We start from the raw sequence: 17,914 nt of genomic DNA, 5'->3' as shown, positions 1-17,914 counted from the left end.
CATGAACAGGGGGTGAGGGGCAACAGTAGGGAGACACCGGGCATGAGCGGGGGGGCAACAGAAGAGAGACACAGGGCATCAGTAGGGGTTGGGGGTAACAGGAGAGAAACACGGGGAATGAGCGGGGGTGGGGGGCAACAGGAGAGAGACACAGGGCATGAGCGGGGGTGGGGGGTAACAGGAGACAGACACGGGGCATGAGTGGGGGTGGGGGGCAACAGCAGGGAGACACGGGGCATGAGCGGGGGTGAGGGGCAACAGTAGGGAGACACCGGGCCTGAGCGGGGGAGCAACAGAAGAGAGACACAGGGCATCAGCGGGGGTTGGGGGTTAACAGGAGAGAGACACGGGGCATGAGCGGGGGGTGGGGGATTACAGGAGAGAGACACGGGGCATGAGCAGGGGGTGGGGGCAACATCAGGGAGACACGGGCCATGAGCAGGGGGTGGGGGCAACAGCAGGGAGACATGGGGCATGAGCAGGGAGTGGGGGGAACACGAGGAACACACGGGGCATGAGCAGGGGGTGGGGGCAACAGCAGGGAGACACGGGGCATGAGAAGGGGTGGGGGGGTAATAGGAATGAGACGCAGGGCATGAGAGGGGGGTGGGGGGTAACAGGAGAGAGACGCGGGGCATGAGCAGGGAGTGGGGGGCAACAGCAGGGAGACACAGGGCATGAGCGGGGGGTGGGGGGAACAACAGGGAGACACAGGGCATGAGCGGGGGTGGGGGGAACACAAGGGAGACACAGGGCATGAGCGGGGATGGGGGGTTACAGGAGAGAGACACGGGGCATGAGCGGGGGCGGGGGGCCAACAGCAGGGAGACAAAGGGCATGAGCGGGGGGCAACAGCAGGGAGACACGGGGCATGAGTGGGGGGAACACGACGGAGACACAGGGCATGAGCGGGGGTTGGGGGGCAACAGGAGGGAGACACGGGGCATGAGCAGGGGGTGGGGGGCAACAGCAGGGAGACACAGGGCATGAGCGGGGGTGGGGGTAACAGGAGAGAGACACGGGGCATGAGCGGGGTGGGGAGAACAGGAGGGAGACACGGGGCATGAGCGAGGGGTGGGGGGCAACAGCAGGGAGACACAGGGCATGAGCGGGGGGTGGGGGAACACGAGGGAGACAAGGGGCATGAGCGGGGGTGGTGGATTACAGGAGAGAGACACGGGGCATGAGCGGGGGGTGGGGGGCAACAGCAGGGAGACACGGGCCATGAGCGGGGGACAACAGCAGGGAGACACGGGGCATGAGCAGGGAGTGGGGGGAACACGAGGAAGACACGGGGCATGAGCAGGGGTTGGGGGCAACAGCAGGGAGACACGGGGCATGAGAGGGGGTGGGGGGGTAACAGGAGAGAGACACGGGGCGTGAGAGGGGGGTGGGGGGTAACAGGAGAGAGACGCGGGGCATGAGCGGGGGGTGGGGGCAACAGCAGGGAGACACAGGGCATGAGCGGGGGTGGGGGGAACACGAGGGAGACACAGGGCATGAGCGGGGGTGGGGGGTTAAAGGAGAGAGACACGGGGCATGAGCGGGGGTGGGGGCCAACAGCAGGGAGACACAGGGCATGAGCTGGGGGCAACAGCAGGGAGACTCGGGGCATGAGTGGGGGGAACACGACTGAGACACGGGGCATGAGCGGGGGGTGGGGGGCAACAGGAGGGAGACACGGGGCATGACCAGGGGTGGGGGGGAAAAGCAGGGAGACACAGGGCATGAGCAAGGGGGCAACAGAAGAGAGACACGGGGCATCAGCGGGGGTTGGGGGGTAACAGGAGAGAAACACAGGGCATGAGCGGGGGGTGGGGGGTAACAGGAGAAATACATGGGGCATGAGCGGGGGAGGGGGGGCAACAGGAGAGAGAAACGAGGCATGAATGCGGGGTGGGGGGCAACAGGAGAGAGACACGGGGCATGAATGGGGGGTGGGGGGCAACAGGAGAGAGACACGGGGCATGAGAGGGGGGTGGGGGTAACAGGAGAGAGACACGGGACATGAGAGGGGGGTGGGGTGTAACATTAGGGAGACAAGGGGCATGAGCGGGGGTGGGGGTAAAAGGAGAGAGATATGTGGCATGAGCGGGGGGTGTGGGGCAACAGGAGAGAGACACAGGGCATGAGCGGGGGGTAACAGGAGAGAGACACGGGGCATGAGCGGTGGTGGGGGGCACCAGCAGGGAGACACAGGGCATGACTGCCGGGTGGGGGGCAACAGGAAAGAGACACAGGGCATGAGAGGGGGGGGTGGGGGGGTAACAAAAAAGAGAGAGACACGGGGCATGAGAGGGGGGTGGGGGTAACAGGAGAGAGACACGTGGCATGAGCGGGGGGTGGGGGGCAACAGGAGAGAGACACAGGGCATGAGCGGGGGGTGGGGGTAACAGGAGAGAGACACGGGGCATGAGCGGGGGTGGGGGTCAACAGCAGGGAGACTTGGGGCATGAGCGGGCGGTGAGGGGCAACAGTAGGGAGACACAGGGCATGAGCAGGGGGGCAACAGAAGAGAGACACAGGCATCAGCGGCGGGTGGGGGTAACAGGAGAGAAACACAGGGCATGAGCGGGGGGGTGGGGGGTAACAGGAGAGAGACACGGGGCATGAGTGGGGGAGAGGGGCAAGAGGAGAGAGACACGGGGCATGAGAGGGGTGGGGGATAACAGGAGAGAGACACATGGCATGAGCAGGGGGTGGGGGGCAACAGGAGAGAGACGCGGGGCATGAGCGTGGGGTGGGGGTAACAGGAGAGAGACACGGGGCATGAGCGGGGGTGAGGGGCAACAGCAGGGAGACACGGGGCATGAGTGGGGGGCAACAGGAGAGAGACACGGGGCATGAGCGGGGGGTGGGGGGTAACAGGAGAGAAACACGGGGCATGAGAGGGGGGTAGGCGGGTAACAGGAGAGAGACACGGGGCATGAGAGGTGGGTGGGGGGTAACAGGAGAGAGACAGGGGGCATGAGAGGGGGGTAGGGGTAACAGGAGAGAGACACGGGGCATGAGCAGGGGGTGGGGGGCAACAGCAGGGAGACACGGGGCATGAGCGGGGGGAGGGGGGCAACAGCAGGAAGACACGGGGCATGAGCGGGTGGTGGGGGAACACGAGGGAGACACGGGGCATGAGCGGGGGGTGGTGGGGTAACAGGAGAGAGACACGGGGCATGAACGGGGGGTGGGAGGCAACAGGAGAGAGACACGGTGCATGAGCGGGAGGTGGGGGGCAACAGCAGGGAGGCACAGGGCATGAGCGGGGGTGGGGGGCAACAGGAGGGAGACACGGGGCATGAGCAAGGGGTGGGGGCAACAGCAGGGAGACATTGGGCATGAGCAGGGGGTGGTGGGAAACACGAAGGAGACACGGGGCCTGAGAGGGGGCTGGGGGTAACAGGAGAGAGACACGGGGCAGGGGGTGGGGGGCAACAGCAGGGAGACACAGGGCATTTCCAGGGGGTGGAGGGCAACAGCAGGGAGACACAGGGCATGAGAGGGGGCTGGGGGTAACAGGAGAGAGACACGGGGCATGAGCGGGGGGTGGGGGGCAACAGCAGGGAGACACAGGGTATGAGCGGTGGGTGAGGGGCAAGAGCATGGAGACACGGGGAATGAGCGGGGGTGGGAGGAACACGAGAGAGAGACGGGCATGAGCAGGGTGGGGGGTAACAGGAGAGAGACACGGGGAATGAATGGGGGGTGGGGGCAACAGCAGGGAGACACGGGGCATGACCGGGGGGTGGGGGGCAACAGGAGAGAGACACTGGGCATGAGAGGGCGGTGGGGGGTAACAGGAGAGAGACATGGGGCATGAGAGGGGGTGGGGTGTAACAGGAGAGAGACACAGGGCATGAGCAGGGGTGGGGGGTAACAGGAGAGAGACATGTGGCATAAGCGGGGGGTGGGGGGCAACAGGAGAGAGACACAGGGCATGAGCGGGGGGTAACAGGAGAGAGACACGGGGCATGAGCGGGGGTGGGGGGCAACAGCAGGGAGACACGGGGCATGAGCGGGGGGGCAACAGAAGAGAGACACAGGGCGGGTATGAGCGGGGGGTGGGGGGTAACAGGAGATAGACACAGGGCATCAGCGGGGGTTGGGGGTAACAGTAGAGAGACACGTGGCATGAGCGGGGGGTGGGGGCAACAGGAGAGAGACACAGGGCATGAGCGGGGGGTGGGGGGTACAGGAGAGAGACACAGGGCATCAGCGGGGGTTGGGGTAACAGTAGAGAAACACGGGGCATGAGCGGGGGCTGGGGGTAACAGGAGAGAGACACGGGGCATGAGCAGGGGAGGGGGGCAACAGCAGGGAGACACGGGGCATGACTGCGGGGTGGGGGGCAACAGGAGAGAGACACAGGGCATGAGAGGGGGTGGGGGTTAACAGGAGAGAGACATGGGGCATGAGAGGGGGGTGGGTGGTAACAGGAGTGACACGTGGCATGAGCGGGTGGTGGGGGGCAACAGGGAGAGACACAGGGCATGAGCGGGGGTGGGGGGCAACAGCAGGGAGACACGGGGCATGAGCAGGGGGTGAGGGGTAACAGGAGAGAGACACGGGGCATGAGCGGGGGTGGGGGGCAACAGCAGGGAGACACGGGGCATGAACGGGGGGTGAGGGGCAACAGTAGGGAGACACCGGGCATGAGCGGGGGGGCAACAGAAGAGAGACACAGGGCATCAGCAGGGGTTGGGGGGTAACAGGAGAGAAACACGGGGAATGAGCAGGGGTGGGGGGCAACAGGAGAGAGACACAGGGCATGAGCGGGGGGTGGGGGGTAACAGGAGAGAGACACGGGGCATGAGCGGGGGTGGGGGGCAACAGCAGGGAGACACGGGGCATGAGCAGGGGGGAGGGGCAACAGTAGGGAGACACCGGGCCTGAGCGGGGGAGCAACAGAAGAGAGACACAGGGCATCAGCGGGGGTTGGGGGGTAACAGGAGAGAGACACGGGGCATGAGCGGGGGGTGGGGGATTACAGGAGAGAGACACGGGGCATGAGCATGGGGTGGGGGGCAACAGCAGGGAGACACGGGCCATGAGCAGGGGGCAAAAGCAGGGAGACATGGGGCATGAGCAGGGAGTGGGGGGAACACGAGGAAGACACGGGGCATGAGCAGGGGGTGGGGGGCAACAGCAGGGAGACACGGGGCATGAGAAGGGGTGGGGGGGTAATAGGAGAGAGACACAGGGCATGAGAGGGGGGTGGGGGGTAACAGGAGAGAGACGCGGGGCATGAGATGGGAGTGGGGGGCAACAGCAGGGAGACACAGGGCATGAGCGGGGGGTGTGGGGAAACAACAGGGAGACACAGGGCATGAGCGGGGGTGGGGGGAACACAAGGGAGACACAGGGCATGAGCGGGGATGGGGGGTTACAGGAGAGAGACACGGGGCATGAGCGGGGGTGTGGGCCAACAGCAGGGAGACAAAGGGCATGAGTGGGGGGCAACAGCAGGGAGACACGGGGCATGAGTGGGGGAACACGACGGAGACACAGGGCATGAGCGGGGGTTGGGGGGCAACAGGAGGGAGACACGGGGCATGAGCAGGGGGTGGGGGGGCAACAGCAGGGAGACACAGTGCGTGAGCGGGGGTGGGGGTAACAGGAGAGAGACACGGGGCATGAGCGGGGTGGGGAGAACAGGAGGGAGACACGGGGCATGAGCGGGGGGTGGGGGGCAACAGCAGGGAGACACAGGGCATGAGCGGGGGATGGGGGAACACGAGGGAGACAAGGGGCATGAGCGGGGGTGGGGTATTACAGGAGAGAGACACGGGGCATGAGCGGGGGGTGGGGGGCAACAGCAGGGAGACACGGGCCATGAGCGGGGGACAACAGCAGGGAGACACGGGGCATGAGCAGGGAGTGGGGGGAACACAAGGAAGTCACGGGGCATGAGCAGGGGTTGGGGGGCAACAGCAGGGAGACACGGGGCATGAGAGGGGGTGGGGGGTAACAGGAGAGAGACACGGGGCATGAGAGGGGGGTGGGGGGTAACAGGAGAGAGACGCGGGGCATGAGCGGGGGGTGGGGGGCAACAGCAGGGAGACACAGGGCATGAGCGGGGGGTGGCGGGCAACAACAGGGAGACACAGGGCATGAGCGGGGGTGGGGGGAACACGAGGGAGACACAGGGCATGAGCGGGGGTGGGGGGTTACAGGAGAGAGACACGGGGCATGAGCGGGGGTGGGGGCCAACAGCAGGGAGACACAGGGCATGAGCGGGGGGCAACAGCAGGGAGACTCGGGGCATGAGTGGGGGAACACAACGGAGACACGGGGCATGAGCGGGGGGTGGGGGGCAACAGGAGAGAGACACGGGGCATGAGAGGGGGGTGGGGGGTAACAGGAGAGAGACGCGGGGCATGAGCAGGGGGTGGGGGGCAACAGCAGGGAGACACAGGGCATGAGCGGGGGGTGGCGGGCAACAACAGGGAGACACAGGGCATGAGCGGGGGTGGGGGGAACACGAGGGAGACACAGGGCATGAGCGGGGGTGGGGGGTTACAGGAGAGAGACACGGGGCATGAGCGGGGGTGGGGGCCAACAGCAGGGAGACACAGGGCATGAGCGGGGGGCAACAGCAGGGAGACTCGGGGCATGAGTGGGGGAACACAACGGAGACACGGGGCATGAGCGGGGGGTGGGGGGCAACAGGAGGGAGACACGGGGCATGACCAGGGGTGGGGGGAAAAAGAAGGGAGACACAGGGCATGAGCAGGGGGTGGCGGGCAACAACAGGGAGACACAGGGCATGAGCGGGGGTGGGGGGAACACGAGGGAGACACAGGGCATGAGCGGGGGTGGGGTATTACAGGAGAGAGATACGGGGCATGAGCGGGGGGTGGGGGGCAACAGCAGGGAGACACGGGCCATGAGCGGGGGACAACAGCAGGGAGACACGGGGCATGAGCAGGGAGTGGGGGGAACACAAGGCAGTCACGGGGCATGAGCAGGGGTTGGGGGCAACAGCAGGGAGACACGGGGCATGAGAGGGGGTGGGGGGTAACAGGAGAGAGACACGGGGCATGAGAGGGGGGTGGGGGGTAACAGGAGAGAGACGCGGGGCATGAGCGGGGGGTGGGGGGCAACAGCAGGGAGACACAGGGCATGAGCGGGGGGTGGCGGGCAACAACAGGGAGACACAGGGCATGAGCGGGGGTGGGGGGAACACGAGGGAGACACAGGGCATGAGCGGGGGTGGGGGGTTACAGGAGAGAGACACGGGGCATGAGCGGGGGTGGGGGCCAACAGCAGGGAGACACAGGGCATGAGCGGGGGGCAACAGCAGGGAGACTCGGGGCATGAGTGGGGGAACACAACGGAGACACGGGGCATGAGCGGGGGGTGGGGGGCAACAGGAGAGAGACACGGGGCATGAGAGGGGGGTGGGGGGTAACAGGAGAGAGACGCGGGGCATGAGCGGGGGGTGGGGGGCAACAGCAGGGAGACACAGGGCATGAGCGGGGGGTGGCGGGCAACAACAGGGAGACACAGGGCATGAGCGGGGGTGGGGGGAACACGAGGGAGACACAGGGCATGAGCGGGGGTGGGGGGTTACAGGAGAGAGACACGGGGCATGAGCGGGGGTGGGGGCCAACAGCAGGGAGACACAGGGCATGAGCGGGGGGCAACAGCAGGGAGACTCGGGGCATGAGTGGGGGAACACAACGGAGACACGGGGCATGAGCGGGGGGTGGGGGGCAACAGGAGGGAGACACGGGGCATGACCAGGGGTGGGGGGAAAAAGCAGGGAGACACAAGGCATGAGCAGGGGGGCAACAGAAGAGAGACACGGGGCATCAGCGGGGGTTGGGGGGTAACAGGAGAGAAACACAGGGCATAAGCGGGGGGTGGGGGTAACAGGAGAAAGACACGGGGCATGAGCGGGGGAGGGGGGCAACAGGAGAGAGAAACGAGGCATGAATGGGGTGGGGGGCAACAGGAGAGAGACACGAGGCATGAATGGGGTGTGGGGGGCAACAGGAGAGAGACACGGGGCATGAGAGGGGGTGGGGGTACCAGGAGAGAGACACGGGACATGAGAGGGGGGTGGGGTGTAACATTAGGGAGACACGGGGCATGAGCGGGGGTGGGGGGTAAAAGGAGAGAGACATGTGGCATGAGCGGGGGGTGTGGGGCAACAGGAGAGAGACACAGGGCATGAGCGGGGTGGGGGGCAACAGGAAAGAGACACAGGGCATGAGAGGGGGGTGGGGGGTAACAAAAAAGAGAGAGACACGGGGCATGAGAGGGGGGTGGGGGTAACAGGAGAGAGACACGTGGCATGAGCGGGGGGTGGGGGGCAACAGGAGAGAGACACAGGGCATGAGCGGGGGGTGGGGGGTAACAGGAGAGAGACACGGGGCATGAGCGGGGGTGGGGGGCAACAGCAGGGAGACTTGGGGCATGAGCAGGCGGTGAGGGGCAACAGTAGGGAGACACAGGGCATGAGCAGGGGGGCAACAGAAGAGAGACACGGGGCATCAGCGGCGGGTGGGGGGTAACAGGAGAGAAACACAGGGCATGAGCGGGGGGTGGGGGGTAACAGGAGAGAGACACGGGGCATGAGTGGGGGAGAGGGGCAAGAGGAGAGAGACACGGGGCATGAGCGGGGTGGGGGATAACAGGAGAGAGACACGTGGCATGAGCAGGGGGTGGGGGGCAACAGGAAAGAGACGCGGGGCATGAGCGGGGGGTGGGGGTAACAGGAGAGAGACACGGGGCATGAGCGGGGGTGGTGGACAACAGCAGGGAGACACGGGGCATGAGCGGGGGTGAGGGGCAACAGCAGGGAGACACGGGGCATGAGTGGGGGGCAACAGGAGAGAGACACGGGGCATGAGCGTGGGGTGGGGGGTAACAGGAGAGAAACACGGGGCATGAGAGGTGGGTGGGGGTAACAGGAGAGAGACACGGGGCATGAGCGTGGGGTGGGGGGTAACAGGAGAGAGACACGGGGCATGAGAGGTGGGTGGGGGTAACAGGAGAGAGACACGGGGCATGAGAGGGGGTAGGGGGTAACAGGAGAGAGACACGGGGCATGAGCAGGGGGTGGGGGGCAACAGCAGGGAGACACGGGGCATGAGCCGGGGGTGGGGGGCAACAGCAGGAAGACACAGGGCATGAACGGGTGGTGGGGGAACACGAGGGAGACACGGGGCATGAGCGGGGGGTGGTGGGGTAACAGGAGAGAGACACGCGGCATGAACGGGGGTTGGGAGGCAACAGGAGAGAGACAAGGGGCATGAGCGGGAGGTCGGGGGCAACAGGAGGGTGACACGGGGCATGAGCAAGGGGTGGGGGCAACAGCAGGGAGACACTGGGCATGAGCAGGGGGTGGTGGGAAACAACAGGGAGACACAGGGCATGAGCGGGGGTGGGGGGAACACGAGGGAGACACAGGGCATGAGCGGGGGTGGGGGGTTACAGGAGAGAGACACGGGGCAGGGGGTGGGGGGCAACAGCAGGGAGACACAGGGCATTTCCAGGGGGTGGAGGGCAACAGCAGGGAGACACGGGGCATGAGAGGGGGCTGGGGGTAACAGGAGAGAGACACGGGGCATGAGCGGGGGGTGGGGGGCAACAGGAGAGAGACACGGGGCATGAGCGGGGGTGGGGGTAACAGGAGAGAGACACGGGGCATGAGAGGGGGTGGGGGTAACAGGAGAGAGACACGGTGCATGAGCAGGGGTGGGGGGCAACAGCAGGGAGACACAGGGTATGAGCGGTGGGTGAGGGGCAAGAGGATGGAGACACAGGGAATGAGCAGGGGTGGGAGGAACACGAGAGAGAGACGGGCATGAGCAGGGTGGGGGGTAACAGGAGAGAGACACGGGGCATGAGAGGGGGGTGGGGGGTAACAGGAGAGAGACGCGGGGCATGAGCGGGGGGTGGGGGGCAACAGCAGGGAGACACAGGGCATGAGCGGGGGGTGGCGGGCAACAACAGGGAGACACAGGGCATGAGCGGGGGTGGGGGGAACACGAGGGAGACACAGGGCATGAGCGGGGGTGGGGGGCAACAGGAGGGTGACACGGGGCATGAGCAAGGGGTGGGGGCAACAGCAGGGAGACACTGGGCATGAGCAGGGGGTGGTGGGAAACAACAGGGAGACACAGGGCATGAGCGGGGGTGGGGGGAACACGAGGGAGACACAGGGCATGAGCGGGGGTGGGGGGTTACAGGAGAGAGACACGGGGCAGGGGGTGGGGGGCAACAGCAGGGAGACACAGGGCATTTCCACGGGGTGGAGGGCAACAGCAGGGAGACACGGGGCATGAGAGGGGGCTGGGGGTAACAGGAGAGAGACACGGGGCATGAGCGGGGGGTGGGGGGCAACAGGAGAGAGACACGGGGCATGAGCGGGGGTGGGGGTAACAGGAGAGAGACACAGGGCATGAGAGGGGGTGGGGGTAACAGGAGAGAGACACGGTGCATGAGCAGGGGTGGGGGGCAACAGCAGGGAGACACAGGGTATGAGCGGTGGGTGAGGGGCAAGAGCATGGAGACACAGGGAATGAGCAGGGGTGGGAGGAACACGAGAGAGAGACGGGCATGAGCAGGGTGGGGGGTAACAGGAGAGAGACACGGGGCATGAGAGGGGGGTGGGGGGTAACAGGAGAGAGACGCGGGGCATGAGCGGGGGGTGGGGGGCAACAGCAGGGAGACACAGGGCATGAGCGGGGGGTGGCGGGCAACAACAGGGAGACACAGGGCATGAGCGGGGGTGGGGGGAACACGAGGGAGACACAGGGCATGAGCGGGGGTGGGGGGTTACAGGAGAGAGACACGGGGCATGAGCGGGGGTGGGGGCCAACAGCAGGGAGACACAGGGCATGAGCGGGGGGCAACAGCAGGGAGACTCGGGGCATGAGTGGGGGAACACGACGGAGACACGGGGCATGAGCGGGGGGTGGGGGGCAACAGGAGAGAAACACAGGGCATGAGCGGGGGGTGGGGGGTAACAGGAGAGAAACACAGGGCATGAGCGGGGGGTGGGGGTAACAGGAGAAAGACACGGGGCATGAGCGGGGGAGGGGGGGCAACAGGAGAGAGAAACGAGGCATGAATGGGGTGGGGGGCAACAGGAGAGAGACACGAGGCATGAATGGGGTGTGGGGGGCAACAGGAGAGAGACACGGGGCATGAGAGGGGGTGGGGGTAACAGGAGAGAGACACGGGACATGAGAGGGGGGTGGGGTGTAACATTAGGGAGACACGGGGCATGAGCGGGGGTGGGGGGTAAAAGGAGAGAGACATGTGGCATGAGCGGGGGGTGTGGGGCAACAGGAGAGAGACACAGGGCATGAGCGGGGTGGGGGGCAACAGGAAAGAGACACAGGGCATGAGAGGGGGGTGGGGGGTAACAAAAAAGAGAGAGACACGGGGCATGAGAGGGGGGTGGGGGTAACAGGAGAGAGACACGTGGCATGAGCGGGGGTGGGGGGCAACAGGAGAGAGACACAGGGCATGAGCGGGGGGTGGGGGGTAACAGGAGAGAGACACGGGGCATGAGCGGGGGTGGGGGGCAACAGCAGGGAGACTTGGGGCATGAGCGGGCGGTGAGGGGCAACAGTAGGGAGACACAGGGCATGAGCAGGGGGGGCAACAGAAGAGAGACACGGGGCATCAGCGGCGGGTGGGGGGTAACAGGAGAGAAACACAGGGCATGAGCGGGGGGTGGGGGGTAACAGGAGAGAGACACGGGGCATGAGTGGGGGAGAGGGGCAAGAGGAGAGAGACACGGGGCATGAGCGGGGTGGGGGATAACAGGAGAGAGACACGTGGCATGAGCAGGGGGTGGGGGGCAACAGGAAAGAGACGCGGGGCATGAGCGGGGGGTGGGGGGCAACAGCAGGGAGACACAGGGCATGAGCGGGGGGTGGCGGGCAACAACAGGGAGACACAGGGCATGAGCGGGGGTGGGGGGAACACGAGGGAGACACAGGGCATGAGCGGGGGTGGGGGGCAACAGGAGGGTGACACGGGGCATGAGCAAGGGGTGGGGGCAACAGCAGGGAGACACTGGGCATGAGCAGGGGGTGGTGGGAAACAACAGGGAGACACAGGGCATGAGCAGGGGTGGGGGGAACACGAGGGAGACACAGGGCATGAGCAGGGGTGGGGGGTTACAGGAGAGAGACACAGGGCAGGGGGTGGGGGGCAACAGCAGGGAGACACAGGGCATTTCCACGGGGTGGAGGGCAACAGCAGGGAGACACGGGGCATGAGAGGGGGCTGGGGGTAACAGGAGAGAGACACGGGGCATGAGCGGGGGGTGGGGGGCAACAGGAGAGAGACACGGGGCATGAGCGGGGGTGGGGGTAACAGGAGAGAGACACGGGGCATGAGAGGGGGTGGGGGTAACAGGAGAGAGACACGGTGCATGAGCAGGGGTGGGGGGCAACAGCAGGGAGACACAGGGTATGAGCGGTGGGTGAGGGGCAAGAGCATGGAGACACAGGGAATGAGCAGGGGTGGGAGGAACACGAGAGAGAGACGGGCATGAGCAGGGTGGGGGGTAACAGGAGAGAGACACGGGGCATGAGAGGGGGGTGGGGGGTAACAGGAGAGAGACGCGGGGCATGAGCGGGGGGTGGGGGGCAACAGCAGGGAGACACAGGGCATGAGCGGGGGGTGGCGGGCAACAACAGGGAGACACAGGGCATGAGCGGGGGTGGGGGGAACACGAGGGAGACACAGGGCATGAGCGGGGCTGGGGGGTTACAGGAGAGAGACACGGGGCATGAGCGGGGGTGGGGGCCAACAGCAGGGAGACACAGGGCATGAGCGGGGGGCAACAGCAGGGAGACTCGGGGCATGAGTGGGGGAACACGACGGAGACACGGGGCATGAGCGGGGGGTGGGGGGCAACAGGAGAGAAACACAGGGCATGAGCGGGGGGTGGGGGGTAACAGGAGAGAAACACAGGGCATGAGCGGGGGGTGGGGGTAACAGGAGAAAGACACGGGGCATGAGCGGGGGAGGGGGGGCAACAGGAGAGAGAAACGAGGCATGAATGGGGTGGGGGGCAACAGGAGAGAGACACGAGGCATGAATGGGGCGTGGGGGGCAACAGGAGAGAGACACGGGGCATGAGAGGGGGTGGGGGTAACAGGAGAGAGACACGGGACATGAGAGGGGGTGGGGTGTAACATTAGGGAGACACGGGGCATGAGCGGGGGTGGGGGGTAAAAGGAGAGAGACATGTGGCATGAGCGGGGGGTGTGGGGCAACAGGAGAGAGACACAGGGCATGAGCGGGGTGGGGGGCAACAGGAAAGAGACACAGGGCATGAGAGGGGGGTGGGGGGTAACAAAAAAGAGAGAGACACGGGGCATGAGAGGGGGGTGGGGGTAACAGGAGAAAGACACGTGGCATGAGCGGGGGTGGGGGGCAACAGGAGAGAGACACAGGGCATGAGCGGGGGGTGGGGGGTAACAGGAGAGAGACAGGGGGCATGAGCGGGGGTGGGGGGCAACAGCAGGGAGACTTGGGGCATGAGCGGGCGGTGAGGGGCAACAGTAGGGAGACACAGGGCATGAGCAGGGGGGCAACAGAAGAGAGACACGGGGCATCAGCGGCGGGTGGGGGTAACAGGAGAGAAACACAGGGCATGAGCGGGGGGTGGGGGGTAACAGGAGAGAGACACAGGGCATGAGTGGGGGAGAGGGGCAAGAGGAGAGAGACACGGGGCATGAGCGGGGTGGGGGATAACAGGAGAGAGACACGTGGCATGAGCAGGGGGTGGGGGGCAACAGGAAAGAGACGCGGGGCATGAGCGGGGGGTGGGGGTAACAGGAGAGAGACACGGGGCATGAGCGGGGGTGGTGGACAACAGCAGGGAGACACGGGGCATGAGCGGGGGTGAGGGGCAACAGCAGGGAGACACGGGGCATGAGTGGGGGGCAACAGGAGAGAGACACGGGGCATGAGCGTGGGGTGGGGGGTAACAGGAGAGAAACACGGGGCATGAGAGGGGGGTAGGCGGGTAACAGGAGAGAGACACGGGGCATGAGAGGTGGGTGGGGGTAACAGGAGAGAGACACGGGGCATGAGAGGGGGTAGGGGGTAACAGGAGAGAGACACGGGGCATGAGCAGGGGGTGGGGGGCAACAGCAGGGAGACACGGGGCATGAGCGGGGGGTGGGGGAACACGAGGGAGACACGGGGCATGAGCGGGCGGTGGTGGGGTAACAGGAGAGAGACACGCGGCATGAACAGGGGGTGGGAGGCAACAGGAGAGAGACAAGGGGCATGAGCGGGAGGTGGGGGGCAACAGCAGGGAGGCACAGGGCATGAGCGGGGGTGGGGGGCAACAGGAGGGTGACACGGGGCATGAGCAAGGGGTGGGGGCAACAGCAGGGAGACACTGGGCATGAGCAGGGGGTGGTGGGAAACAACAGGGAGACACAGGGCATGAGCGGGGGTGGGGGGAACACGAGGGAGACACAGGGCATGAGCGGGGGTGGGGGGTTACAGGAGAGAGACACGGGGCAGGGGGTGGGGGGCAACAGCAGGGAGACACAGGGCATTTCCAGGGGGTGGAGGGCAACAGCAGGGAGACACGGGGCATGAGAGGGGGCTGGGGGTAACAGGAGAGAGACACGGGGCATGAGCGGGGGGTGGGGGCAACAGGAGAGAGACACGGGGCATGAGCGGGGGTGGGGGTAACAGGAGAGAGACACGGGGCATGAGAGGGGGTGGGGGTAACAGGAGAGAGACACGGTGCATGAGCAGGGGTGGGGGGCAACAGCAGGGAGACACAGGGTATGAGCGGTGGGTGAGGGGCAAGAGCATGGAGACACAGGGAATGACCAGGGGTGGGAGGAACACGAGAGAGAGACGGGCATGAGCAGGGTGGGGGGTAACAGGAGAGAGACACAGGGAATGAATGGGGGGTGGGGGCAACAGCAGGGAGACACGGGGCATGATCGGGGGGTAGGGGGCAACAGTAGAGAGACACGGGGCATGAGTGGGGGGTGGGGGGCAACAGGAAGGAGACATGGGGCATGAACGGATGGTGGGGGGCAACAGCAGGGAGACATGGGGCATGATCGGGGTGGGGGGCAACAGGAGTGAGACACGGGGCATGAGCGGGGGTGGGGGGCAACAACAGGGAGACGCGGGGCATGAGCGGGGGGTGGGGGACAACAGCAGGGAGACACGGGGCATGAGCGGGGGGTGGGGGAACACGAGGGAGACACAGGGCATGAGCGGGGGGTGGGGGGCAACAGCAGGGAGACACGGGGCATGAGCAGGGGGTGGGGGGAACACAAAGGAGACACAGGGCATGAGCGGGGGTGGGAGGTAACAGGAGAGAGACACGGGGCATGAGCGGGGGTGGGGGGCAGCAGGAGGGAGACACGGGGCATGAGCGAGGGGTGAGGGGCAACAGCAGGGAGACACGGGGCATGAGCGGGGGGTGGGGGGCAACAGCAGGGAGACACGGGGCATGAGCGGGAGGTGGGGGGAACACAAGGGAGACACGGGGCATGAGCGGTTGGTGAGGGGCAAACAGAGGGAGACAAGGGGCATGAGCGGGGGGTGGGGGTAACAGGAGGGAGACACGGGGCATGGGTGGGGGGAACACGAGGGAGACACGGGACATGAGCGGGGGTGGGGGGGGCAACAGCAGGGAGACACGGGGCATGAGCAGGGGGTGGGGGGAACACAAAGGAGACACAGGGCATGAGCGGGGGTGGGAGGTAACAGGAGAGAGACACGGGGCATGAGCGGGGGGTGGGGGGCAGCAGGAGGGAGACAAGGGGCATGAGCGGGGGTGAGGGGCAACAGCAGGGAGACACGGGGCATGAGCGGGGGGTGGGGGGCAACAGCAGGGAGACACGGGGCATGAGCGGGAGGTGGGGGGAACACGAGGGAGACACGGGGCATGAGCGGTTGGTGAGGGGCAAACAGAGGGAGACAAGGGGCATGAGCGGGGGTTGGGGGTAACAGGAGAGAGACACAGGGCATGAGCGGGGGGTGGGGGGCAACAGGAGGGAGACACGGGGCATGGGTGGGGGGAACACGAGGGAGACACGGGGCATGAGCGGGAGTGGGGGCAACAAGAGAGAGACACAGGGCATGAGCAGGGGATGGGGGCACCAGCAGGGAGACACGGGGCATGACCGGGGGGTGGGGGGCAACAGGAGAGAGACACGGGGCATGAGCGGGGGGTGGGGGGCAACAGCAGGGAGACACGGGCCATGAGCGGGGGCAACAGCAGGGAGACACAGGGCATGAGCAGGGAGTGGGGGGAACACGAGGAAGACACGGGGCATGAGCAGGGGGTGGGGGGCAACAGCAGGGAGACACGGGGCATGAGAGGGGGTGGGGGGGTAACAGGAGAGAGACACGGGGCATGAGAGGGGGCTGGGGGGTAACAGGAGAGAGACGCGGGGCATGAGCGGGGGGTGGGGGGCAACAGCAGGGAGACAGGGCATGAGCGGGGGGTGGGGAGCAACAACAGGGAGACACAGGGCATGAGCGGGGGTGGGGGGAAAATGAGGGAGACACAGGGCATGAGCGGGGGTGGGGGGTTACCGGAGAGAGACACGGGGCATGAGCGGGGGTGGGGGCCAACAGCAGGGAGACACAGGGCATGAGCGGGGGGCAACAGCAGGGAGACACAGGGCATGAGTGGGGGGAACACAACAGAGACACGGGGCATGAGTTGGGGGTGGGGGGCAACAGCAGGGAGACACGGGGCATGACCGGGGGTGGGGGGAAAAAGCAGGGAGACACGGGGCATGAACAGGGGGTGGGGGCAACCGGAAAGAGACACGGGGCATGAGCAGGGGGTGGGGGATCACGAGGGAGACACGGGGCATGAGCAAGGGGTGGGGGTAACAGGAGAGAGACACGGGGCATGACCGGGGTGGGGGGGCAACAGGAGGGAGACACAGGGCCTGACCGGGCAGTGGGGGGTAACAGGTGAGAGACACGAGGCATGACCGGGGGGTGGGGGTCAACAGGGGAGTGACACAGGGAATGAGAGGGGGGTGGGGGGTAACATGAGAGAGACACAGGGCATGAGCGGGGGGTGGGGGCAACATGAGAGAGGCACGGGGCATGAGCGGAGGGTGGAGGGCAACAGCAGGGAGACACAGGGCATGAGCGGGGGGTGGGAGGACCAGGAGGGAGACACGGGCATGAGCGGGGGGGCAACAGGAGAGAGACACGGGGCATGAGCGGGGGGTGGGGGGTAACAGGAGAGAGACACTGGGCTTGAGTGGGGGGAGGGGGTAACAGGAGAGAGACACAGGCATGAGCGGGGGATTGCGGGCAACAACAGGAAGACAACGGGCATGAGAAGGGGGGTTGCAGGTAACAGGATAGAGAAACAGTGCAGGGGGTGGGGGGTAACAGGAGAGAGACACGGGGCATGAGCGGGGGGCAACAGCAAGACACGGGGCATGAGCGGGGGTTTGGGGGCAACAGCAGGGAGACACGGGCATGAGCGGTGGGTGGAGGGAACACGAGGGAGACACAGGGCATGAGAGGGGGTGGGAGGTAACAGGAGAGAGACAAGCTGCATGAGCAGGGGGTGGGGGGCAACAGGAGAGAGAGACAAGGGGCTTGAGCGGAGGGTGGGGGGCAACAGTAGGGAGACACAGGGCATGAGTGGGGGTGGGGGGAACACGAGGGAGACACAGGGCATGAGCGGGGGAGGGGGGCAACAAGAGGGAGACACTTGGCATGAGCGGGGGGTGTGGGTAACAAGAGAGAGACAAGGGGCATGAACGGGGGGGCAACAAGAGGGAGACACAGGGCATGATCGGGGGGTGGGGGTAACAGGAGAGAGACAAGGGGCATGAGCGGGGGGTGGCGGGCAACAGGAGGGAAACACGGGGCATGAGCTGGGGTTGGGGGGAACACGAGGGAGACACGGGGCATGAGTGGG

Source organism: Ambystoma mexicanum, chromosome 7p (genome assembly GCF_040938575.1).
Source record: "Ambystoma mexicanum isolate Mex_15411 chromosome 7p, UKY_AmexF1_1, whole genome shotgun sequence".
Lineage (NCBI taxonomy): Eukaryota > Metazoa > Chordata > Amphibia > Caudata > Ambystomatidae > Ambystoma > Ambystoma mexicanum.
Note: the sequence above shows the minus strand (reverse complement) of the source record.